Source organism: Mixophyes fleayi, chromosome 10 (assembly GCF_038048845.1).
Source record: "Mixophyes fleayi isolate aMixFle1 chromosome 10, aMixFle1.hap1, whole genome shotgun sequence".
Taxonomy (NCBI): Eukaryota; Metazoa; Chordata; class Amphibia; order Anura; family Limnodynastidae; genus Mixophyes; species Mixophyes fleayi.
In genome coordinates this window covers 54,162,058-54,189,568 of record NC_134411.1, presented here as the reverse complement: position 1 = coordinate 54,189,568, position 27,511 = coordinate 54,162,058, and the positions used below count along the sequence as shown (strand labels likewise).

Below are 27,511 nucleotides of genomic sequence, written 5' to 3'. Positions count from 1 at the left end.
CAAATAAAGAAACCAAAAGGTAGAATATATCCAAAAATAAAGTCATAAAACAACCAAAAGGAAAAAAAGTGAGCCAAATGCTTTTTCTTTATATATATTCATATATATACAGTAGGATGGAAACACACATAGAAAATATACAACGTAAGGCAAAGAAAGCCGAGTGTTGTATGCAAAAGTGTAACAGCTACAGTCAAAAGACATATCCAATGTGTTATTTACACAATAACCACAGGAGCAAAAAGTCATTCTGACATACATACTGTATATATTCACTTTACTGTATATATTACCATTGAGCAAAAAGGATGTGCAGTTCTATAAGAGCTAATAAGAAAGATATGGAAATAAAAAAGCAGGTTTGTCAAACAGTGACATTTTTCTTCACATATTATACCAATCTGCACAATTCAAGAACATACCATTCGGAAAAATATTCTCAACAGTAATAAAATGACACTGTGTGATAAATCTATGGAAAAAGCATAACCTTGTTATTTTCTATATAAACCATGGTGTAATATTAACATTAAATATGTCATATATAATCAGAAGAATAACCAGTTTATTAAAATGAGTGACAAAGAAATATATATATGAAAATAGATATATAATAGTTAACAGTGTAATCCACTTAATAATTTTCAGCCTTAAATAATGTAAATCATCAACATCAATATTATATTAGCCCTTCTTTGGTTTTTCTGTATTTTGTCTCTATAAAAAAAAGTAGTTTTCCAGATGTGGTCCGACCTGAGATCTGTGAAGTACAATCTTTCTTGTGCCTTTTCACACACATAGGACAATATCCTTATGGCTTTTCCAATGACCTGCTTTGTGCATATATAAGATCCTACAATTGTTCATTCAAGGAACTCCGTTGGCACCTTTTGAATGTAAGCTACTATACTTACTAGTGTTTAATGCCTACACTCCCTTCAATGATATATCCCTTAACAAGTTAAAAGACCACTAACCTCATCACTTAACTATGTTTAGCAAATATGAATTCATGTGATGTGCTAAGCATATAACTCCAATTGTCAATCAGTCAAACTGCCCCAATCTATGTCTGTTTCAAGACTTCATTATGCACCAAGACAGATTGAAATCTTTTTTTAGTTATTATTTCATCTATACAATACCTTTCAATGCAAATCTGATCCTGAATAGGTGCTATATTGATGATATTGATTCAGAAGGACAAATATTCACAGCTACTGTTTTGAATGTTAATAAATAATCAGGAGATCATCTTTACTTCAGCGTTTGACATAGAGATCAAATTTCTTGATGTTATTCGTGCAGCAAATAAAGGCAGAAATATCATACAAAGTTATTTTTAAGACAGTAGGTTACACCAGTTTTTTTTGTAGTTTTCTAACTGCAATTCCTATCTTTTAGGCAATTCAACAGAATATTGAGCTACTGTATCATAACCGTAACATCAATACATTTTATGAACAATACAAGTTTCTAACTGAAAGATTTTCTCAATAAAGTTTCTTAAAAACCACATCAATAACTATTTACCAAAGAATAAGAAGAGCTGATCAGAGAGAAAGCCTTAAGGTAAAGAACAAGGGGTAACTGTCAAAATATGTAAATCCAAGGTTGACATCTTTTTCCTTTCTGACCCAGTATAATGATGTACATAGTCAGATTAAGATAATCTTCCAAACATAAGAATCTTTTCATATTTTCAATCTAACCTAGTATTAATTTTAGGAGATCTCTTTGAATAACATTTTAGCTTCAAAATAAAATTTTAATATTAAGTGTGACTATGTAATTTACCTTTTATGAGTGTTCATGTGGGTTTCAATACTTGGTCATAAAATACCACACTTGTGAGACAGGTTTAATAAACAAAGGTTAAATATATAATTTTGTGAAACTGCAAGGTTCCGAAGTAATCTCATGCATTATGTTTCTGTGTGTTGTGTAGGTGAAGATCTTAGCCATGTGGCTAACTGAATCAACACCAAAGAGTCACTTACAAACTCTACATTTACACTCAATGCTTCTTTATGAGCAAAAGTATGTCTATGTTTTCAGTTAGTGTATTTCAAGCTGCACACAAACTGCACGGCATTTGGATGCACTCCTATAAAAGCAATTGGGTTGGTGGATGCTCCAGGTAAAATTGTCACATCAAAATCCAAACTATTAGCACTTTAGGATGACACTATTTATGCAATTAAACTTTCCAGTTTTTGTTGTAAAATACTGCAGCTTAACCTCATGCTTTATTACTACAGCTGTCACTTTTGAGTGTTTCTATATTTGTATTACATAGTTTTAAGCACACCAGTGCAAAAGTAGACACACTTGTGATTTTATGCAGTGTTCATTTCGTCTATGGAACTAATCTATTATGAGATAGGAAATACTTTTATTTTTGTTCTTTTAATGTAGATTTAGCTTATCGGTACTACAATTGTAATCAGTGATATTACTATTTAAATTATGCGTTCCAAGCTTTTTTCCGGCTCTGTTTCCAGACCTTCGCATTTTTATGTGATAACACCTGATGAAGGAGAATAAATCGAGAAATAAATTGATACGTTTTTTTTGTCACGTTTGATAAATAAACTCTTTGAGGTTACCCATTGTTTACAATCTCCTTTATAGGGCCAATTACTGTGGTTGCCTTATAGCTTGCAGGCTGGTAAAGGACTGATATTCCTATCAGTCATACAGAATATTTACACCATGTTTTATTAGCCAGTGTAGGTTGCTCATAGTATGTGACCCTGGAACACCATGAAGAGGAGGACCAGTTGTTACGGCATTACAAGCAAGTATGCTGCTTTTACTTTAGTATGCTTTAGTCATTAATCAACTTCTTTGTATGATCCTACCTAAAACTAGTCTCTTGAAACTGAGTTTATTTTATTTCTTTAATATGACACAGGAGACCTTAGGATCACCTTTAAACCTTGCATTCTTGGAGCACCAGGGAGAATAAGAAAGGCAATCTGTTCTACATTCCATTCAAAACCATTTTTTGTGCTTTTCTTCCATCACATTTTTCAATTTTCCTCTATATTTTACAGATGCTAAGTTTAATTTTACAAAGTGTCTTGTGCATGGAAATGTAATGTATGTTACTGAAAAGTGTTTTCCTGTTGGAACTCTAAGTGGCCAAAGGCATGATCATGCTATCAGCATCGTACGCCTTGCCACCCACTTGGTGATGTGAATGGCTTCATCAAGTCATGCCCACCTCTTCTTTTCATGCAAAGCTACCACATTTCTCAGAAGTGAGGTATGAAAAGCAGACAAGTACATTTAATATTGTAAGGAATTAGTGTTATTTAAAATGCACCTCTCCCTAAATGGTATAAATAAATAGATGAATGTATATGCACAAAAAGGACATCCAGGTTAAGTCACTTTACTCAATTGATTACATTGATGATATGCTATGGTTTTATTTACTTTACTGTTTACAACTGTTACTTGGTTAGCCAGAAAGACAAAATATTCTGAAAAGGGGAAATAAAATACTCTTGTCACGAATGTGATTTGTTCTCAGAAAATGCTGCATTACAATGTATTTAGGAACACTGAAAATGTTGTATTACCCGGACTGGCAATATGGCAATCCTGGCATTTGATAGATACATGTAGAAGCCGCCCAATGATTGACAGTGCCCTTTATGGTTATGGGGAATTTGTTTAGCTTTAAAAATTAATATAGTTTAAAGTCCTTTGTTCACCTAGGCTGCTTTTTAATGTTCCCCTTCTATAAATTACTTTATGAAAATGAAAAATGCATCTTTAGTCTATATACCTTACTTAGGCATGGCTTGTGTCTCTTTTGGATGATTGTAAATTTACATTTTGCATATTTTTTATTCTATTAATTTTTAACCTATTTTTAGTAGTATTTTCACATGACTCCACTCAACATGGCCTTATTTTCTTGCATATGTATCTTTAACAATATTGATCTATTCTTTTCTGTCCCGCCACACGCCTCAAAATTCTTAGCATATCAGCAAAATTGTAACTTTCTAACTCACAAGTCATGTTGGTGAGCTGATCCAGGCACATAGAGAAAACGTAGGAACAAGTATGGGACAAATGGGGAATCTTGAGATTAATGTGTCATAGTTTTAATGAAACACAACAATGTTAATGAACTCTTACAATTGTCACTGAAAACAATTTAAACCCCAAAAATGTGATTGAATTTTTTTTCTCTCCAAGTAAATTCTAATAAATATGTTAAACTAATCCAATGGACTTTGAATATTAGATATTTATTATCCAAACTACCACTTTTGAATGCTACTTTAACTTTCACTGGTGGTCTTTTTGTATTTACATAAGGTTATTTGGATAGTATGTTTGTGCCAGGACCCATTGCCAATGCTTGCAAACAGTACATTAAATAATAGCAGTTCAAAAAGTGAAATGCTTTACCTAGCACAGCACTCCTGTTATTGATAGTATAACAATTAACAAACAAAATACAATCAAAAATAAAATAGATGTTTTCTTGCAATATCCATATGTTTGTATAATGGATGTACTCAATTCTTATTATTGAAAATGCTGTTCATGTTATCTTAAAGGACATTCTCAGTTTGCAATGTTGAAGTAACACTGAAGCAGAAGCACAAGAGGTGATGTTATTCTTTTTTGTCTAAACCTGAACACAGAAACGTTACCATGAGGATTTATTTAAAGAAGAAGTGCCCAATAGGAATATTCAAGTAAGATCCTTGAAATCTTCCAGGACATGAGCAAACCGTTAAGAGGAACCATGAAAGCTTGTGTACATGTGCTAGCATAAGAGCTGAAATAGCAACAAGAATTGATTACAAAGTGTACGTTTATTCAGTTCACATGAGTGCAATTATGAAATGGGAGCATAAGTTGACTGTTTCCCCTTCTTTCATTTCTCCAACACTGAATTGCATGCTTTTATGTGCTCAATGAGAAGTGCCCTTCTAGATAATATGAACAGCATAATAAGAGTTGAGTACATATATTATATGAAAATAAGGATTTGCAAGAAAATATCTATTTTATTTTTAATTGTAATTTGCTAGTTAATGCAGACTTTATACTGTTAATAACAGGAGCGACAGTTTCAGAATTTAACTTTGTTGTTATGAGTTATGAGTAGTCCAGATGTGGTAAAAAGCCTGTTTCATTTGAATTAGGACACTGTGATAATAGATGTAAATCAAATTGGAAAAAATAAAATTAATTTAATGGTGGCTTCCTGGAAGGTGATCTGAAATGAGGATTTATTTGCTGTTGTAAAGCTTTTTCCCCTACTTAGCAACGTCCAACCAAGTTTGCACTTCTGGATAAGATTAGGTAATGGATCGAGACTTCTGTCAAATGTGATCAGGAGATTTGTGATACATAAACATAGATTGCAAACAATTTGAATTTCTATTTTCTGAGTGGAAATTAGATTTTTGATAACATATAGTTTATCGCTATAGCCACCAGTTGGATGAAATTATTTTTATTACAAGTGAAAAGCTTCCAAGGTCAGGAATTTTGTGTCATGTATAGTATAATGTTTATGAATGATAATATACAGTCTCAGCTCCTTTGCCGTAGGCCAGTTATTTACAAAATGAGATCCCATCAAATACAAGTTTGCAGGGGTATGCCCTCTTATATGTCAGTCTGGCAAAGTGACCGTTGGCCATACTTCAACCAAACCTGTGTATGTGTGGGTAAGGAATAGAGATTGCAAGCTTCACTGGGGCAGGGACTGATGAGAATGATTAAATATTCTCTGCAAGGGGCTTTGTAATATTGTAATATGTAGGTACTAAAATAAAGATAACATAAATAATTGTTGATAAAATAAATAAAACAATTTTCTGTGCTGATTTTAAATTGGGAAATTAACCATCTTTATATTCTCTGTGAATAATGAGAGAACACTGTATAAATATACTATTAAATACTATACTGACTAGAGTGACTTGGACAGCACTGAGTAAGCCCATCCTATAGAAGAAGCCTTCAAGCTTATAATCACTTATAGAATCTTCCTCTGTATGGTGAGGGATCTATGGCATCTTACTGTGATGTGAAAAGTCAAGTCAGCTTGCAAAAATGAAGTGACTAAAGATGTAGTGAAGGTTTAACAGTGTGCTTCAAATTTTCCAGGAATTGCTCCTTCCCCTGCAATCACATAATGCTGACCCCAGAAACAGAAAAGAGATATATTCATTTGTATATATCCATTTCTGTGGGTGTTTTTGCAGCTCAATGCTGCCATCTACTAATGGTTTTATTGTATTTCACACATTTGCCACCATGCTAGTCATAAATAAACACAGGATCAAGTGAACGGATGGCCTTATGTAATATTCCATACAGAATTTAAAATATTCCAAAAAGTTATATTACATTAAATTGTGTAAGCATTTTTAGGGAAAATTTATCAATAGCGAAAACTGCAAATTTTAACTCTAAAGTGAATGTCTTGTACAAGTTAAAACATTGACACAAAGCACTCCCTACTGAAGCATTTGTTCTACCATCTCATTGCTTTCAACTTTCCACAGTTTTGCAATATACTGCTTGTGTTTCATATAATGTCACATCAGGTCTGCCTTTATTTGAAGTGATAAATATTTGCATTTGCTTGTGCACAGAGCTAGGGACCTGGGGGTAAATGTATCAATGTCCGGATTCTTCAACTCCGGCGAGATCGGCGTCTTCAGCGCTTAAATTTAAAGCGGCGCTGCCTTGTAAAGGGAAACTTCCCTTTACAAGGCAGTGCCGCTTTAAATTTAAGCGCTGAAGACGCCGATCTCGCCGGAGTTGAAGGATCTGGACAGTGATACATTTACCCCCTGGTTGAGATTTCTAAGAAAGCAAGTACTGATTTCAAACACCTTTGAATATCAGGTGTTGTAAGTTTCAGTTTAGTTTGGCTTTGTAAAAAACAGTTCAGTTCCTCAGAAAAAAAGGAAACTGCAGTTTGCAGGGGGCGCATCATAGCTGAACTATAGCTGAATGCTAAAACGCAGTGTAAAAATAAAGCTACCCTGTATTTCTGTGTTACATGCGAAAGCAGGAGGCATTTTCTCTGAATGTAAAAAAAATGCATTTGCAGTGCACCATTTAGCTGAATTTGCTCCTAAATATGAATGAGGCCACATGTGCATAGTGAGGGGTATCATTGTGCCTATCCTGGTGTGTTAAGAATGCCAAGGTCCACCCATCATCTTATGCAAAATGTACTTACTGTGCATTTTACTGCACGAGTCTAGGCATAGGTCCATACCAATAGGTGCACAGTCTTCATAAAACAACTTAGTACACTGGCTGGTCAAAATATGTCTATGAAATATGGCTATAGCGGAAAATATGCTCTGTAAAATGGAATGTGTTCAGCACAAAAAACATAAAAAAAAGAACAATGTACACGGTAGATACAAATCTCTTGAGTTATTAGTCTATGACATAAAGGACAACACAGCATTCTCCTTTCTCACTTTTAAATGCATAAAAGGAAATAACTAACTAACATGTCTGTCTAGTTTACCCATTGTGATTTCTATTTCATGTTTTTGTTTAGATTTCATTATGTTATATTTAAAATGGAACCTTATCCATATTTTTCATTAATATTCATCAATTGACAGTAAGATGATTTGAAAATAAGCTATATTAATATACAAGAAGTGAAATACTACTGAAGGTAATGATGAGAGAGCTAAAACCAATCAGGAGACATATATCGATAAACATACAGACCCACATTTACACACACTCACAGAAACACATGTCGACACTCAAACTCGCATATACAGACACACACACATCGAAATACATAAATACCTGGCTCATATGACTTCCAGTTAACACCTTCCATCCTGTCCATCTGTTCCTTCTCTCCACTTTTCTTTTCTCCCTCCAGTACCTTTCTTTTGCTGAATATCAATTAAATCAGTTCAAGTGGCAATGGCTTACACTATGTCAGCATCTCTCCATAGTAGTAATATTAAAATCTCCACCAAACCACACCTTTTTAATTCTCTGCCAGGGGGCAGCTACCAAGCTTAATGTCCTCCTGCTTGTTTTAGATCCACATAGAAGCAAAATCTTTGGTGGAGCTGGTCTCAGATAACCCTTCATAGCTGCATTGGATACTTGCATAATGAAGGGAAGTCACTGAGCCTCCCCCAAGTCCTTGGATTACAGCAGGCACCTAGCGGCAATTGCTCTGGGTAATCTAGCCAAAGTTACAGAAGAACAAATCTTTGGCCATAAAAGATAACTCACTTAAGTCATATCCCTGAATAAACCTATGAGTGTCATTTTGGGCAAAAGTGGTTCCAGAGCTGGCTGGTTAACATGGCCAATGTTTGCAGAAAAATCCATGTAAAGTCTTTAGCCAGTGGCCAGCACAACTCCTCTGGGGGCCCGTATGTGATTGTGTGCCCTGATAAGTCCAGCTGAAGCTATCTCTTTTAGAGAAGTCAGCAGTACCTAAAGAACCCATCTGGCCATCTGGTGACATTTAACAATATAAAACATCACACTTTGAGAGGGGATGCCAAATGGGCTTAACCTTTATTTTCAATATGCCCAGCAACCTTCTCTTGCACATTCCTCCCCCTTCTTAAATCCAGAGTCCAGTTATTTTACCTAGGGCAATTGGAAATGTCAGGGTCAGGTGGAGTTCAGATAGGGGGATCAATTTCCTCCTGATGAAAGAGTCCATCTGCTTTCCCATAATCACAACCTTTTTTTTGGGAAATCACAAAATTGAAAGATTGCAAGACCAAGCCCCAAAGGAAAAATCGTCCATTGTCTTCTGCAGTCCTTTGCAGTCAGTTAAGTGGATCATGGTTTCTCATCTGAGCGCTTCCGTCTGTACAGATATGGCTGGAGTTATACTATGGCATTTCACTCCTTGAAGTACACTTGATGCACACTTTAATTTTACTGAATTTCTAAGAACGTTGAACTTTCCAAGGATTTTGGATGAATTTACCTAATCTTTCTATTTATGGCCTTTTCAAAAATGTCAACTCATGGGGGTAAATGTATCAAGCTGAGAGTTTTCCGGCGGGTTTGAAAAGTGGAGATGTTGCCTATAGCAACCAATCGGATTCTAGCTATCATTGTTTAGAATGCACTAAATAAATGATAGCTAGAGTCTGATTGGCTCTTCAAACCCGCCAGAAAACTCTCAGCTTGGTACATTTAGCCCATGGTCTTTTTCAAAGGTTTCTATCCATTCATTGACTTTTTAAAAAAAAATACTCATGGACTTTTCAACAATTTTACATGTTGACATTTGAAAATTACTCATTGTTTCTGTGGATCTGAAAATGACCATTCATCTGAACTTAAAGAATGCTAAAAGTCCGCCCCTCGTTTATCATAATATTTTCCGTTCCCATCAAAACTGTCAGAAGTGTTAGATTTGTCACCCTAGAGAAGTGAGTTGGTGGTAGTAATAACAACACTGATATATTGACATGTAGTATTAAGTTAATTTTCAAATTATTGATGTTGGGTTTCTGACAACAGGGGGACTGTGAAGCTTAAACCTGTGCTGCCTACGCCCAGTGCATTTACTGAAGAATTATCACTCCTACATATTAACTGTTTCCTTGAAATCTGATCTCTGCAATACAATATAATGTTCTTAAGTCACCCTATTTATACTACAATGGAGGCTGCCCCTGGAAGCATCTCTCTCGCTCCTCCTTGCTCACCTTCCTAATCATATCCATACATCCTCTCTCATGCATGTTTATGCTTGCTCATGTGTTCAATCATGCTTTCTCTCTACTCACACTCACTCATACATGCTTTCACATGCTTTCTCTCTCTCCTTCCTAAACACATATGCAAACACACATGCCAGCATGATCACACATGTTCACATTCCACTCCACTCATCCACATTCATGTGTGCTTGCTCTCTTCCTCTATTTCTCCAAACATATACATATAGACACACGTAAACAGAGAGGAAAGACAACACTTATGCAAACGGACATTATTTCTTCCACTTTATAATGTTACTAAACATACTTTATACCCACCCACTCTCTCTGAGCCCCAGGGGACCCATTTCTTTACCTACTAGATATTATTTCTATCTTTATACATACACATCTATACACATGTGCATGTACATACATTCAGGAACACACCCTCTAAATATTCCCTTTAGATAACTACATACTTGTATGCACAAATAAAATATTTATAAAATATGGAGGTAAACTGCAATGTAATGTATGTAAGGATTATATATACAGTATATATGATCTCTATGCTATCTCTTTAAAGTAAAAGATTTTGTCTCCTTTGTTTGTATCTCTGATAACGGAAAGGATAAATGGAAGGTTTGTCTATACTTGTAATACAGTATAGCGAGTTGATAACAGAACTGTGGGGATTTAGCAGCTAACCTGGATTTGTGTGCTCTTGTATGTGGAGGTCAAGAGATGTGTGATACTTGAATGATATAATATATGGTCAAACAAGGGAATAACGTAAGTAGCTCTCATGGATTCTTAGCTGCGATGATTTAACGTTACAGCTGGGACTCCCTGGCAGGGTTCTAGGAACCAGGGGGCAGAGGGGGCAGTTGCTCCTCCATGATTTCTGTTGGGTGAGCAAAGACTGTGTTCTGTCCCCCCATGAACTTCTCAACAAAAGCCTGCATGCTACTTTCTGAAGCCATGGTATCTGTTCTAAACTTGTGAAACTTTTTTAAATGATAGATTGTCTTAGAATAGCTACCAAATGTTTGTAGATTGCCTTAGTATAGATTTAATACAGATTGATTGATTTGTTATTTAAAAAAAACTCTTCCAATCTTAAATATTTAGTAAGTATTGATGATAAACAACTATTCACTTCATGTTTACCCTGAATTTTGTGTGGTGCATCCAGTAACAAACATGTATATATAAATACATTTATATATTTAAATTTATAGCACACACCATAACCAGTGAGGTAGTGACTATAGATTTAAAAAATACTGCCAATCAAATGAGAATATGCGATCAATGAAATCTGAATGAAAACTAGGTTAATGACTATGAAAAATGTAAATATTTAAGATGAACAATTTAATTTATTTTTATCTTTCTAACAGCTATTGTACTAATTGGTAGTTAGTATTAATGATAATATGTATTTAATAATGTATATATACATTTTTATAGTAAAATAAACAATGAAACTGACACACTGCCAAAAACTAACATAGGAATGGGAGTCTTTGTATATCTATAGTCACTGTTACAAATGCCCTAAAACGAGATACCAAGTGCAAGAAAAAGGGGCTCCAAGCACTATAGAAGTCCTTGGCAGTTTCCCCCCCCCCCTTCCTCATTAAAATTGTTGTTCCTACGCCCCTGCTACGTGGTCTAGAGTTGTAGAGGTAGAAGGTGAATGTTTAAAAGGGTTCAGTAAAAAGATGTCTCCTTAGAACATCTGACATGTCACAGGTTTCATAGGTCATTTTCGATCTGACAAAACATGTGAATGAGCCCCAAACTGCATCATGCCCAATAATCAATGAGATTAGTTATTAGTAAAATTTATGATACTTGTTTTATTATTATTATGAGGAATAATACATATTTCCTAATAAAAGTCCAACCGTCTGCCACTTTAGTACCACCCCTCTCATTAACATAATTGTTTAAATTTTTTCCCTAAAATACTGTAAAGTTTAGCCTCATTTATGGCTTAAATGAATAATAATGATGTAATTACAAAGATCTTGCTTCGCAAAAGGAAATCTCTTTTCTGCAGTGCCCCTGCAGAACAAGATTCACAGGGGCGGCAACTACTTACCTGGCAAGAACTTACCCCTCACTGTGGAAATGCTGCCTTTTGCTTAATAAATGACCTCCAATGCAGACAACATATAGATGCAAACAGGTCCTTAAAAATACATCAAACCATTTTTAAAAGCAACAGTGGTTGTAAGATCTGCCAAGATCTGTTGGAGTGAATTGGGAAGAAGGAAGACGTAAAAACCCACAGTAGCATCTAGTTTGGGCTTTAAAGCAGAATAATTCAGCAGACAAAACACTAACAATGATTTGGAAAGAATTTTATCATCAAGTTAGGGATATAAATTTAAACAAAAATATTATATATGACTTTTGATAAACATGAGCATTTTTAATCTACTGTATTAGGACAAACAAGATTTGCTCACAGTTGTTTTGCAAATAAAGGGGCCTAGAAAGATTGCCATGATTAGCTAGTTATATAATTAGCTATTAAAGGTATCACCTATTAAATCATTCTAGTTATTTTTATTCACAAGTTGACTTTATCCTGTCATTTCTTCCTAGTGATCTGATGATGTATGCGATTAATATTATAAGGAATACCTGTACAAAATTGCACCAATACAAATCCACGGGCCTCATTTGCCATGTTGCAATGCAAGGAGAGTTTTAATTTGTGCATGCAGGGAAAATTGTGGCTGCTTTTCCTTGTAGCACACATATACTGAGCAACTTTATTTGTACACTGCAATATATATATATATACAGTATATAATTTACCACACAGTTAGACACACTTCTAAGCTGCTGTGGTATCTCCTGAGAGTGGAAGGTAGACATGCAGATTGATGTGCTTATAGTAGACCATCATGGTGCAAAACCAAGGTGTTTTGCAGTGAACATTGTGTGCATTTTGCAAATGACCATCACTGTGTATTCCATGCTTACCTCACCTCACCCTCATTATATGCATCTGTCTGGACTCAATCATATGTGGTTTGTTCATGCAGGATGGACCTATGGTGTCTTGGTTACGTAAACATCTTGGAATGAAGATCCAGGCAAGAGAACATAAGACATGTGCAGCAAGAAATGAGACTTTCTAAAGCTTGGTACACACTACAGAATTTTCCACTAACTTTTCATGCCGATTGATTGTACATCCGATCGGTGGTCCAATCGCTCAGTCTATGGACTGCATACACACTAGCCTTGTTTTATATGATAAAGGGAAGAGCGGCCGTCCTGGTAGCGACTTTTTACAGGAATATTATCGTGAGCAATGATTTTAATTTCATACACACTGAGGTAACATTTGTGGGGCATGTAATCATATACCAATGACATTAGCATAAAGGGGCAGAGCTTTCACTATAGTTTACACCCAAAATCGCATAAAAAGAGAAGACAACACTGTCTCTTCATTCATTCATTCATATTTTTTAACCTACAATGGATACAGTAGAAGAAGAACAAGCAACTGCACTTTTCCTGCTTAATGTGGCAGGAAGACTGCAGGTACGGAACTAAAGAAGGAGAAAGAATAGATCTTGTTGGTGCAAAGATTGGTTAAAGAGGAGAGACATATTTTCTCATATGCCCCTGCTACAGGAAATAGGGGACAACAACCCAGGTGACTTTAAGAATTTCCTTCGTATGAATGATGACAATTTTCAGGAACTGCTCCAACAAGTAACCCCTTTCATCGAGAGGGAGTACACCTATTTAAGTAGACCCATACCGCCAGAGCAAAGATTGGTTGCAAAGCTAAGATTTCTGGCAACAGGGAGGACACTGGCAGATCTGAAATAAAGCACAGCTATTTCACCTCAAGCTCTTGGTATGATAATACCTGACACCTGTAATGCGATCATCAAAGTTCTCTGTGAACAGTATATGAAGGTTGGTATATAAGCGACATCAAGAAAAAAATTAAAAACCTTGAATAATTTTGTTGAAACGTGTATGCTGTTTGGAACTGTTCTGCCACAAACAACTAACACCTTTAAAGTGCAATACTATTTTTTTCCACTTGTAATATTCTACAATAATTTTTTTTGTACTTTTTCCTGCAATAAAACTGTTGCATTAACACTGTGTGGTTTATTCTGGGAATTTTACAGATATTAGTTAATAAAGGTTATTATGACTTTATAAGTTTAATCATTTATAAAGATATAAGTTTATAAAGGGTAAATATGAATAGGTTCCCAATATAGATGCAAAGGGTTACATAACACATGTACTTTACACGAGTGTAATGGTCTGCAACCAGACAGGTGCAATACACATCTATACAAAACACAAGTCAGTGATGTGCAGATAACGTACCACATGGGGCAGGTATAGGCATCACAAATTTCCATACACACGCCCCCAACCGAACCCCAGCTCGAGGAAGTATAGGAGGATTGTCGTGGATCGGTCGGAAATTTATACACACTACACAATGGAAAGGAGATTGAAACGAAAATATTGAAAGGTACGACCAACCAAATGAGGAGACAATCTTCCATTTGGGCAGACATTCGACCATCGTGTCACTACACACACTTTCGAACGAGCGGTTGTATGTCGGCTGGGTGAGCCGATTATTGGACGAAAACCCTGTAGTGTGTACCCAGCTTAACAGTGAAGTTTTCATAAAATACAACTGTATTCCTATCTTTTGACTAGATTATTAGTAGTTATAAGCAAGTAGATTATAGATATTAAACAATAAAGAAAAGCGCAAATCTCTTATAGCAAGTAAATCATACGATCACAAATTGATCTAATTATCATAAATCGATTTTATGGGATACACACAAAAATATAAAAATATTTAGAAACATTATATAACTTAATTTTTAAAAAAAATAAAATAGATAAACAAAAAGAAAAAAAGTCCAATTGATTCCAATATCGAGGGCACTGCGTGCTATTATTGTTCACTTGTTAGTTCGTCTACAGTGCACTTGTAGTGGACAAATTACTCATATTCAATATTCAAAGGTTCAACCATTAACAGATTTGTGATTGTAAAATATCAATTGTATCAATATTCGGAACCACTTAATACCTCTACTTTAAACAGGAACTATATGTTGCTGGGACATAGGTAAACATAGGTAATCAGATTCTAGAGGAAAGGGTTTATGGATGGAACTTAGCACACTAAGTCCGTGGCTTAACTTTCCATCGGCTAAGGATGGCTCCGTTCCCTTATGATCCACTCTACCACTGTCTCCAGATAAATAACCAATTTTGTTTGCTCACACAGAGTTGATTGTTCCAAAGTAGAAGATTTGTAGCTGACGGATCTACAACCTCAGATGCTAATCTCTACCTCCAAAAGATCAAGGATAAAGTAATGCACGCTGGCCTTTGCAGTAATAATTCTTACGTGTTTGTCCACAAACAAAACGTGGTTTCATCAGAAATATTATTCCTAAAATCCAGACTTCCTTTTAAATAGTTTGTATCCAATCAAAAAAAACGGATGTTTAATTAACTCCCACATATGTAATTTGAATTAAACATGTACATTATTAATCAATTTGTAATGGTAATAACGGTCAATAATAAGAGTATGGATAGGCATGCTATTGTCATAGTATTCTAAATGTCTGCGTATTTATAAACATATATACATCTATCTATATAAATATATATATATATATATATATATATATATACACACACATTTCTTAGTAGTTAATAATAAAGCACTATAGCAGTATATAGTGAGGGCAATATCCAATTGTTTTGGTGTTTTGGTTTGGTTTAATACTTCAGAAAAGGGCTTTTATGCATTAGCACCTGTGTTTTGGAGACAACATTTCTTTATTTTGATAATAAGAATTTGTATTTCAGCGTTTTTGTAAAACACATTTGAAGCCTTTTATTTGCATTGCAAAATGCCTTGGTTTTGCACTTGACCGCCAAGATTATCTATAAATCAAATTACACCTGCCTGCTGTTGCCTATGCAACCTAAACACACACCTAGGTGTGGTGAGCACATTATGCAAAACTGTAAATGTCACAATAAAGATCAACCCCTACCACCTTAGTATCATCCCTTTCAATAACATAAACTTTAAATTTTTCCAATAGAATAACGCTGTATTTAGCCTCAGTTTAGTTTATCGGGCATATTTATTATTAACCACATATTCAATTTCAACCATTTCGATCCTTATCGCAAATATATATATATATATATATATATATATATATATATAGTGACTATTTATTAAAAATCTTCACTAGGAACAGCAGTTTTTCGTGACTCCAGTGTCCTCTATGGTCACTATTGCAATGTGGTCACCTTTGCAATAGTAACTTGAGGGAAGGCAGGTAGGTTGCGGTACACGATCCGATGATTCCTCTACCGCAATGCTCTCCCCTTAGGCTTCAATGACTAACACCAGCTTCAGTGGAGAGCGCCAGTAACTGACTCACTTAAAAGATTGGAGTAAATGAAGTAGGAGAGCCTTCTTTAACCAAGAAGTTGAAGTAACTTTTTAATGGGGTCCTCCACCAGGTACGGGAACCCATTGTCAAACTGTGCCATCAAAGCATTTGCATTTTACTTGTTATGTGGATAACAGCAACTATAACATGGGTTGTTTATGCACAGCAGCAGTGGGAAGTGGAGAACCATGTAGATGTGAGTTACAAATCCTGCTATGAGGTAATGTTTTAACAGAGTGCTTACTGCATAAGAGTAAAGTGGAGAATTCTGTGTTGGAATAACATAACAGAGTAAATGTGTTTGCAAAACCATTCAGCAGCAGTTAAAGAATGTTCTACTCTACAAATAAGTTAAGTCTTTCCATGGACTATGTTTAGGTTAATTGCTGTAAAGCAGATGTGTTCAGTAGGACTGGAAATAAGGGGTTAAAAATGAATCTGCAACACAAGGTGGGTATGGAATGGACCTGTGCAAAGATAAAAAGCAAGATGTTTCTATAAGAAAAGTTTGTCACTTCTATGAAAATAAAACTGGCTGCTTTTCAAGATACCTTGGGCAAGAAAAAGCCACAGATTACTGTTTTAATACCAGAAAGATTGCATACAAGTGTATCAAAATATCAAGGTGGAGAGAGGAAACTTTAAAGGGCCAGATACCCATTTATTTTGGATTTGGGAAAAGACTGCTACAGTGCACTAGCATTGAGGATATGGTCAAAGCATTGCTACAAGCTAAGAGTCCTTAGGGTTATGAATGGAGAGAGAGGGCGAGAATCAGGTCCATTCAATGTCTTCTGGGCCTTCAACCTAAGTATAGGCTGATTTGCAACTGCACCTGTGTTTGGGTGTTTAAAAACCAGTCAGGGAAGGAGGGAGGAGGTTGGATGCATTCTGAGAGGCTCTGCAAATGGTGAGCAATTACACCTATATTTTGTATGTGTGTGGGACACAAGGTTCTTCCCAGGAGAGAGACTTTTCCTGTGTGTTTAGTTAGGGCTAGACAGGCAATGTGTTTATTTTGAAGTTTTCTTAGTTTTTTCTGTTTAATAAAACTGCCTGAGGCCAGTTGTACCCAAAACCCTGTTTTATGTGACTTCTCTGCTGCTGTTCACTACCATCTATCCCTGGAGATGGCAATTGTTTCCCTACACAGTAGGTTAGGGGAACAGTTGCACCATTCACACATACTCTCGCTGCAGGGTTAGAGATTAGAGACTATCCATTTTATATAGAAAGGACCAACCTCAAAGCAGATCAACACTTCTTGAAAAAGCTTTTTTATGACTCTGGTTACATGGCTACCAATTGTATATACATGGGGAACTGGATATACATTTCTACACCCAGGGGAGGTGAATCTGTTCCAGTGGTGGGGATCAGGGGAGCGGGTATACACAGTGTTCCCCATGTTTTAGGAGTGAAAATATCTTCATAAAAGAAGAGGGCATCATTTTGAAGATGGCATTTAGCCCCCAAACATCCCAACAATAGCCCTGGCCAGACTATCTCATAATATTGGTGATAACCTTTAGAAGTAGAAACTGATTACTTTAATTGGCCCAGATTATATATTAAGGACTAAAGACTTATATTTAACATTAAGATTACATTTGCTCTCAGCCAGCCACAGAAAACTGCTCAGTCCACTTTAAGAAAAGGGTCCTCAGTTATACCATGCAGTATACGTTATAGTAGGTTTAGTGCTTCATTTTGTCAGAAAAGTATAAAAGAATCTATCTTAGTCTCAGACACTTTATAAAACAAATAAAGGTAAGATAATGTAGATGGTTAGAAATTTAGAATTTGATGACAGATAAGACCCACATAACCCCTCTACTCTGTCCATTTTTATTCCTGTTCGATACGTAGCGTTTTTCAGAGTAACTTTGTTGGAATTGGCTATTCTACCCTTTCAAAAAAGTAATTATCCCTAAAATCCAGCTTAAATCTGCTACCTTACAGTTTAAGCATGTGCCCTATTCTTCTAGTCACAGTAATCTATTTTCCATTTTATTCAAGAGTATAATTTAATCTAGCTTAAAGAAACTGAAAAACAACATTAAGGGGCATATTCAATTGTTGGCAGTTTCCGAACGCGGAAAAGTATTACCGTTATTACGGTAATACTAAGCTGGATTTAAGCTCACAGCTCCCTGAGCCGCAAGCTGAAATCTAGTGAGAAAAGTACCGCAATAATGGTATTTACGCGCACTATTACCGTAATGACGGTAATAGTGCGCGCGCCGCGTTACTTTAGGCAGTATCGCCAACAATTGAATATGCCCCTTAAAGCTTTCAGTTCCCCAAGATGTTTTTCAGGGACCTGTAACATTGTTGTAACAAAGTAAACAAGTAGGATATAGTAACTTTGTGTCACGAGCCGCGGCGGTACTCACAGCCGCCGTGGCTCGCATCCTGTGCCTCCTGATGTCCCGGCCGTCCCCTTGATGGCCGAGATGTCACTTCCACCAAGGCAACGGTCGGACGCCCTGCACTGTAGCACCACGTCCCGGCAACAGGGAACAGCCGGACGCATGCGCAGAGATAGTTAATAGCATGGAGGCTATTAAGGTTAAATTAATTCACTATTTGGCACCTGTGTGTTTTTCAGAGTTAGGCTCTGATTGGTTGTTGGGAGTATTTAAGGCAGTGAGGTATGCAGCCTCACGGCCGGTTATAGCTTCTCTGTTTCAGTTTTGCTGACCTGCTCCTGCTTCCTCTTCCCTGTCCTGTGGATACTCTGTTTGATTCCCTGTGTATGACCCCCTGGTTGGATTATTTAACTCTGCCTGTTTTTGCTCGTGACCCTGACCTTTCTTGCCTGTACCTTGGACCTTGCTACCGTGCCTGTGACCCCGACCTCTGGCGTGTTTATCAATTACCCTGCTTGCCTGTGACCTTTGACCATGGCTATCGTTTTGACTACCTGCTGCTTTCTACCAGTCTCCTGGCCCGCCGCTGTGGTTCCGCACTACCAACCCACACTACACGTGGACCTAAGTCCTGGGGGCATCCGAGTACCGTTGAGCGCGTCAAGCTCTAAGGGAAAGGCGGCTGCTATAGGCAAAGATCTCCGTCATCTAGTTCTGTGGGTTGGTGATCAGGGCCAGCAGCCTAACACTTTGCTTCATATAGAGGTGCATTTGCCACCACTGCTTTCCTACATCAGATAGGAGCCTTACACCATTATTTTTTACTCTTGGAGGACACTGCTCATTATTGCAGTACTAAAAGCAAGGAGGGGTATATGAAAGTCAAGACTAATATGTTTGTAAAGGGCTATGATACACCTCAACTGAAATCTCCAGCATACATATAAATAGGTTAGAACAAGGTAAATAAATGGTTATTTTCCAACAGAAGACTTTGAAAGCAAGCATAGAAGTCTATTTCACTGCAGTCCCAGAACACAGAGACTTGTTTGCATTGGGGAGCAAGTAAAATATGAAGAATATACAGTTTCTCTGTTGTTTAGTGAAATAAGTAGTAGGAAAACTTTGCTTGGCTTACATAGAATTATTTCCTCTTGACTCTAAATCAAGTCACATATGTGCTTTATACAGTGACTATATCCTGCTTGATGCACAAATATGACATAACCATAATAAATCCCTGCTTCATTAAGGCAGACCATCATCTGTAAAAATAAGAGCAGGCTGGGGGACATTTGCGTTCCTGCCCCTTGCCAGCCATATACTGGGTGGCAAGGGGAAGCAATATGCCTCCATAAACACCCTCAGTTTTGTATATTTTTGATTGCTATAAAAGTTGTTATGAAAGAGTTGGCAGAACTCTGGAGCTGATAGTGTTAACAGTTGTAGATCTTAACCCTTCATGTATTTGATTAGACCGATTTTCGCATTTTCTCTTTAGCTCACTGTTAACAGCAATAAAGTTAATTTAATTAATATCCCAATTTATTTTGTAGTCCAAACAAGTATGTTTTAGTTTTTGAGACAAATTTTGGTATCATATTGGGATAAACACTTTCGTGTGAAGAAAAAAAAAGAATATTATAAGAAAAATCAGCAACTATTGGAATGGCGCTTAGCCATAGATTATTATTTTTAATAAATAATATATCCCCAAGAATATATTACAAGGATTATTCTATGACTTATCACATTTATAGGCATCCTAATATGTATATTTTTTCCACAAACTATACTGATTATATTAAGAAATGTTTTATATAAATGGTGTGTATCTATTTGTTTTTTATTTATTTTTTTCCCATTGTTTTTTATTTTTGTGTTTAAGAGAATCACTATGTATTTAAATATGAAAACATTAGCATGCTAACATATGCTCTAACAATACGGGCAGGGATGAAACCCGCAATGTGTACATCTGGATTCTGAAATCACCTAAAACTAAAAAGTCAGTTAGAAAACTGTGCGCTTCAAATAAACATTGGCCACATAATTAATTAGCAAAAAGGTTTTATTATAACAGGAGTAAATGTGTTGAATCTTTTAAAGTTGTTTACTTAATAAAATACGTGTGACAATGACACATTCAGTGTCAGGATATTAAAACAAATCACAAGAGGAAAACCATATGAGTATTCTCTATATGGCTCAGAGAATATGTTAGTTTCTTGAAATGGAAATATCATGGACCCAGGGGCGAATGCAGGATTTAGAAGGGGGGGTTTCCACCCCCCCGGAAAAAAAAAATATTGCGAGAGGGAGCTGTTGCGCATGCATAGCAGCTCCATTTCGGCGCGTTTGAATTATACTACAATACAGCACTGCCGCGGACGCTTCTTTGACAGCACCGCGGCTGCTGCACAGTACCGTTGGTTCGCAGAGGGGAGGGGTTTCTGGAGAACCAGAAACCCCCCCTGCGTGCGCCACTGGGACCATTCATATTTTGGGTGTATAATGTTATGAAAATTGAATAAACCATTATCATCATATGTTTTTTGAGGAAGAAATTATCAGTTTTAGCCGTCACTACTCTCACATCATTAATGAGAGGGAAAGTGTTTATAAATCTCACTCTAAAAGGAGAAACACTTTTGTACATGATTTTTGATATAGTGGAACAGAGTGTATGGGTTTTCTGTTATTTCTATTTCCTTTTGTAATTGTTCACTTATTAGGGTATCATTTTTATAACCTTTTTATGCATAAGTACAGTACTTTTTATATTAAAGGTTAAAAAGGTTTCCTGTTACTTGATTGTGTTAACCCTGCTGAAGTGCAGCATGTTAGCAAACTTCCGTGTAGTCCTTCCTCCTATAATAACTAACACCAGGCTTTTACCAAGTGCAATTGGGGCATTTTTTTCATAATGGTTTAGGACACCTGTTTTTTAATGGGATCTTTTTTTTAATCAAAAAACTTCCACATTGCAAATGTCTGCACAGAAGTAACAGTAAGTAAAGATTAATGCACACACTTCTGATACATGAATGGAGCACTTTCTCCCTTTCCCTGAATTATTTAACGAGAACCTGTCACATTTTAAGTAATACTTGTTAGCACATCGTGTATACAAATATAATCATTTTCCTCTGCTTTTTCGCTGGTTGGGAGAGAGCATAGAAAATAAATGCACTATTTATGCCAATGTGGGGACTCAGTACAAAAGCCTCCAATCGGACTATACTCGATCATGGCTGTCTTCTTACGTCTCCCCTGAGGAAACAGAAAAACTGAGATATCTTTGTACACTTACGTAATGCCCTAGGCACTATGTACAACAAAAAATAATTACAAATTGTAACAGATTCACTTTAATATTAAAGTAGAATAAAAGTGCTATACTAATGGCCTTTTGATGAGGGTAGATTAAGAAAATGGCACACATGTATGCTTATAAATGACTGCTCAATCACATTGAGGGCCTCGTTCATCAAGGAACGCAAAGTGAACACAATTTGCGGTTTTTAAAATCGGACAGAAATTGCACGCATGTATGCCCATATTCATGTACAAGCACATCTCAAGAAATGTTTCCAGTTTAATACAGGTATAAGTACATTCTGCCTATACAGCACTTGCCGAATGCAGACACGCAACAGGATACACACAATGCATATGTGCAATATCAAGTCCCATCAGAATGCACAGAAAAAATACATAGGGATATGTAATACCATTCTGTATCCACAGCTTACATTAGGCAATATATGTACATTATAAGGAAACTTCTGCGATGTACACATAGGAAAAGTGTTTGTGCACAAACAGATGCACACTATTACTATGAACAGCCTGTGGTGGTAATGACACCAGTTATATCATCCACGAGTCATGACTGTAGCACATTAGTTGTTGTACTACAGCAAACGCAGTTCACTTTTCTCTTTACACTTGTCACATTTAATATACAGGAGCTTTTTAAAGCTGCAATTAAGTGACATTTTCTACACTTGTTTGAGACATTCCCTATGGATTATGAGCATATTCCTGAGAAATGCAAATAGGACAGGTGAATTGCCATTACAGTTTTGATATTCCCCATTTGCTAATGTGTGATTTCACAATTTAAGCATTAAATCACTCATCAAAATCATATCTTCTACGCAACAATTATAGTAACTAGATTTTTTTTTACTTTTATTTTATGCCAATCTATATTGTAAATGATGTTACTTTTATTATGTTGTACCAGAACATATTGTTTTTCTGTAATCTATTACTCTTAATAAAACATAATGGTGTAGAGTAATGTATAAATATACAGTAGAAGATCACATTGCTTAGTAAACATTAAAGTACTTATGCTGTTAGAGGACCATAATGGCAAAATTGCTCACTTAATCCTACTGCACTTCCATGAGATGTGGAGACGAGGTAGGAAAAGAGGAGGTCTGTTGGACTTGATGGCACGAATCATATCACCAAGTGTTTGGAGCAATCACATAAACAACCTGTAAACAGTGACTGGCAGGGATATGATGATGATGCAAAACACTTCATCATGTACCGGCCACTTGATGCCATGTCACTGCCCACATTGCAGTACGTTAGAGCCTTTTTGAGGAATCGCCTGCTCTCTCAGGAATCCAGGAGGTCTCCCCTTAATTCCAGGAGACTCTGCGACATTCTGGGAGAGTAGACAAGTACATAGAAGGGTTAAGTAGTAAACATTTCTATGCACATCACCAATAACCAAAATGTTGTGATGCCTCAAAACAGTATTCTGCTATAATCTTATATGACCAGTAAGGCCAATGAACTAAACATGTCTGCACACTGCACCAACAAACAAATGTAGTACGACTACATGTAGTTGTACTACAAAATGTAGTACGAAATATGTTATACTTATTTCTTTCTATAATTGAAGTATTGTATTAAGTCATTAAGTCATAAAGTAATTAACATAGCATATGCAGTAACACTTATTGGCTAACAAGGAAAACACAATGTTTTATCTACTAGTTGTTTATGTTTTATCTTGAAAACGCACTTTTGGGCTTAATTTCTAGACACCAAAGGGCCACCAGTCCCAATTATTATTCAAAACGTCCAGTTTCACTAACTGCTATGATTTGATGTAGAAACATCATTTTGCTACAATGTTTCTAATAAGTACAGACTTCAAACTTGTAGGAAGTTAAGAGAGTAAAAAGCACCTAAATAATTTAAAAATAACACCACCCATGCTCAGAACATATAAATAACATTATGCCCAAAAAGAATGTTCCTGGCATCTAAAGCATGTGAAAACTAAATTAAAATAATAAATTTTAGGCACTTTTATTAGTGTGTAAATACCTCTATATTTATTTCCTCTCCCACCATGTGGTCAGCAGTAGTTGCAGCATATGGCGACAAGGCTTGCATTTGGGAAAAGCAGTGAAGAACACCAGCTATTTTTGATGTATTAATATTACTCAATGAAGATCTATCGCCACTTAGTTCTTAAAGGAGCAGTCAATTTTTGTGGACATTTTCTTTATCCTAAAATATAGTAACGACCCAAAAGGGCAATTTTCCTAAAGTCCCTGAACATCTGTTTTAGTTTGTTAATTATGTGCATATCTGCATAAGCATAATTACTGATTTTATATCATTAATGCATACATTTATACGACATCCTACCTTAGATGGTCTGCTAATGATTTTAGATGCTGCATCACAATATTCACAAAAACACATAGTGCCAACCCCCCCCCCCCCTCCCCCTCCCCAACACAGTTGTGTCCAACCGTGCTGCCTGCAGCCGGATCTGGCAGCAATACAGCCGCCGGATCCACTGGCACAATACAAAAATAAAAAAAGAGAAAGAATAAACAATCCCCCCCTCATGGTACTAGCAAGATCGGGGGGACAAAAAGCATGGAGTCCCCCCCATATTACGAGTCCCAGCACTAGGCTTTGCCAGCCGGAGATGGTGGCACTATAGCAGGGGAAACCGCAGCGTGGGGTCCCCCTGCCATAATGACAACTAACCTCAAACTGGTCAGCACAGGGCTGGATTCCCTAGGGAGATGGGGTCGGGGAAAAAAAAAAAAGCACTAAGGTTCTTCCCACACCCCTGGGCGATGGGTGCGGTGTAATAAAACATATTTTATAGTAAATACACCATTTTGGCTTGGTGCACTACAGGTTCCAGTATGCTCATGTAGCCATTAACAGGTTGGTCATGCTGGTGCTTGCACTACTATGAGCTGGGACCTGTAGTTCACCAAGCCATAATGTAAATAAACCAAACACCTCGTTTGAAAAATATCTTTATTTTAAATAAATTAAAAAAGCCCTGTATTACTCACCAACATCCAGGTTCTTCATGCTTGCCCCCTAAAATAAAAGGTTATCCCTCAATCTGGCTGCTTGCATCTAAAAGGAAAGCCATGCTCATTAAAAAAGAACAAAAAAAATCACCCACAGACACATGCTTGAAAAAATAACAAAACCTTTACAAACAATGCAAACAAGCATTGGCAGCAAGAGCTATTGCCATCACTAGCAATCTGCACTACCACCGACCTGTAGCTAGTTCAAGTGATACAACAGAAATACATGCACCTTTGAGATGCCCAAAGCTTGAATCGGACATTGCTGTGTGCTCTCGAGCTTGGCATGTCCCCTTACTGTACTTTAAATATGTGCATATGCCCACTACCCTGCTCCTGAAATCGTAGGCTGTAGTAAGGGTCCTTTACGCTTGAAGATGAATTGGATGTTGCAGGCGTATCATCAAGTTCTGGCCATGAGCTGAGTGATTTCATTTACCTTCCTTAATGAATCCAGCCCATGTTGTTTATAGTAATTTCAGTATTGGCACATGTGTCTGATATGCAGGTCACATGCAGTAAGTCCATGGTTAATATGTGCTGGATGCATTTGCACGGGTTTGCAAATGATTCCAGAATACATGTAGCATGAAGCTTTTTTCATTTATATCAATAACCCATTCATTTAATTTGGACTTCCAGCATGTAAAAATCCCATTAAAATGAATTGACTATTAAAAATGAATGTGAGAAGCTCCAGTAGTAAATAAATATAAAAATCAGACAGAGTGACTCACCTCAAAATTCTTCAACTGGCTCCAGCACTAGATAGCCTGGTCCGTTTTCCACTATTAGCAGCAAATTCCACAGTGTCGAGTCCCATTGTCAAGGCAGAACAAATCTAGGCCAGTAAGCAAAGGGCTGGAGGTCTATGGGGCATGCAAAAATGCAGCATGGTCTCCCCCTCACAACAATATCAGCCCCATGCTGAAAAGATCTAGGTCTCTTCCAGCACCCCCAGATTAAGGGTTTAGGCAGCCCTAGGCTAATACGCTCATAGCTCCCCTTCTAGCCAGGCTAATTCACAGATTGGAAAACGAGCTCGATCTTAATATAAAATCTATCTTCTTCCATTCTAACCCCCCCTCCTTAACAACAATTTCATATCCCTGTGTTTCTTAAATTCGCCTCCACTTGTATTTTTAAAGAGTCACAGCAATCTTTGTCACTCATTTCACTTTCATTTTACTTTGGAGAACAACTCATATTTTAACATTTACTTCAGTTTACACATCTCCTGATCACAATCTTGCATGCCCAACAATTTTGTGCCCCTAGGCTGCAGCCTATTTGATAATCAGGCCTTGCCTAGCCTGTAGCTACCAGGGTAAGAATGAATATTTGGACCCTTGAAATGGCTACTTTGCCAACTCAGCAGTCCCAGTATAAAATTAGGGGGTCCCTAATATACCTGACCATTACACAAATGAAAAACACATACATTTTGAAAATAAAATATAATGAAATATAATGCACCCTAATACCATCATTCACCACTTTATTATTAAAAAAATCTTCCTTTCTTTTTCTTTCACCATAATTCAGTGGGGATTACTGAAATTCACAGGGGAAATCTGGCATTTTTAATGCAAAGAGGAGTCCTGAAGTTTTTAATCCAAAGGGAAATCAAAAGTGAAATCTTGAAGTTTTTAATCCAAAGTGAAATATTACAGCTCTTTACCCAAAGCCAAATCTATTATTTTTTTTATGGCATGTGAGATCTTCTCCTTGTAATCCATTGGAATTAAAAAGAAAACTTAAAACATGAAATGTCCTGCCAAGGATTGAGAGACAAGTTAATTGACCAGGAGTGTCAGTAGCTGCTCAGCCAATTACAAGTGGTTTTCCATGCTAGTCCCTTGCTAGTGGCTGGTCATGAGAGGGAATCTTGGGGGCTCTCTACTTTTATTCTACTTTTATCACACATTAGTAGACAATAATTGAATCTCTATTCTATTGGTGTGGTGAGAGAACAATTACCAGTGATGTGCAGCTCCATACATCTCTATGGCCCATTTATTTCTATGGTCATCCATTTCAAAGAGACTTTCCATTGAAATGAATGAGCCATATAAAATTAATGGCCCATAGACATGATTAGGAAAAAAACAGCACAACACTGGTTAAACTGCTTGTGATGATCCTCAGTGGGTATGTATGCAATGCACTCCCATAGAGATTAATAAACTTTTTCCCAGTGTGGTCATTAGAAATGTACATGGATGAAAGCATGAATTCAAATGGGTATGAACCAGTAGGTTATAATTTGTTTTATTCTAACATGCGTTTGTATGCTTTCCAAGTCATACTTATCAGTAGAACGCCAGTGGGTGGCCACCCATAGGTTCAGCTGTAAGTTAACAAGAGCAGAAATAATGACACTTGAAATCACATACCACCTCAATTACTCAATAAAATATCACCGGGTTAGTTGCCTCAGCAATACTGGCCTAGGGCGGTAAGGCTTTACTTACCGGCTGGTCCAAGCTGAGGGGATATGTGCATGCAGGACTTGGCTAGCT

The 27,511-nt window shown here is 36.6% G+C and overlaps 1 protein-coding gene across 16 annotated transcripts in view; it reads right to left on the bottom strand.

Annotated features, from left to right (window-relative positions):
* NRXN2 (neurexin 2) overlaps positions 1 to 27,511 on the bottom strand; it is a 725,960-nt gene that overhangs the window by 505,061 nt on the left and 193,388 nt on the right. The gene's annotated exons all lie outside the window — the stretch shown is intronic.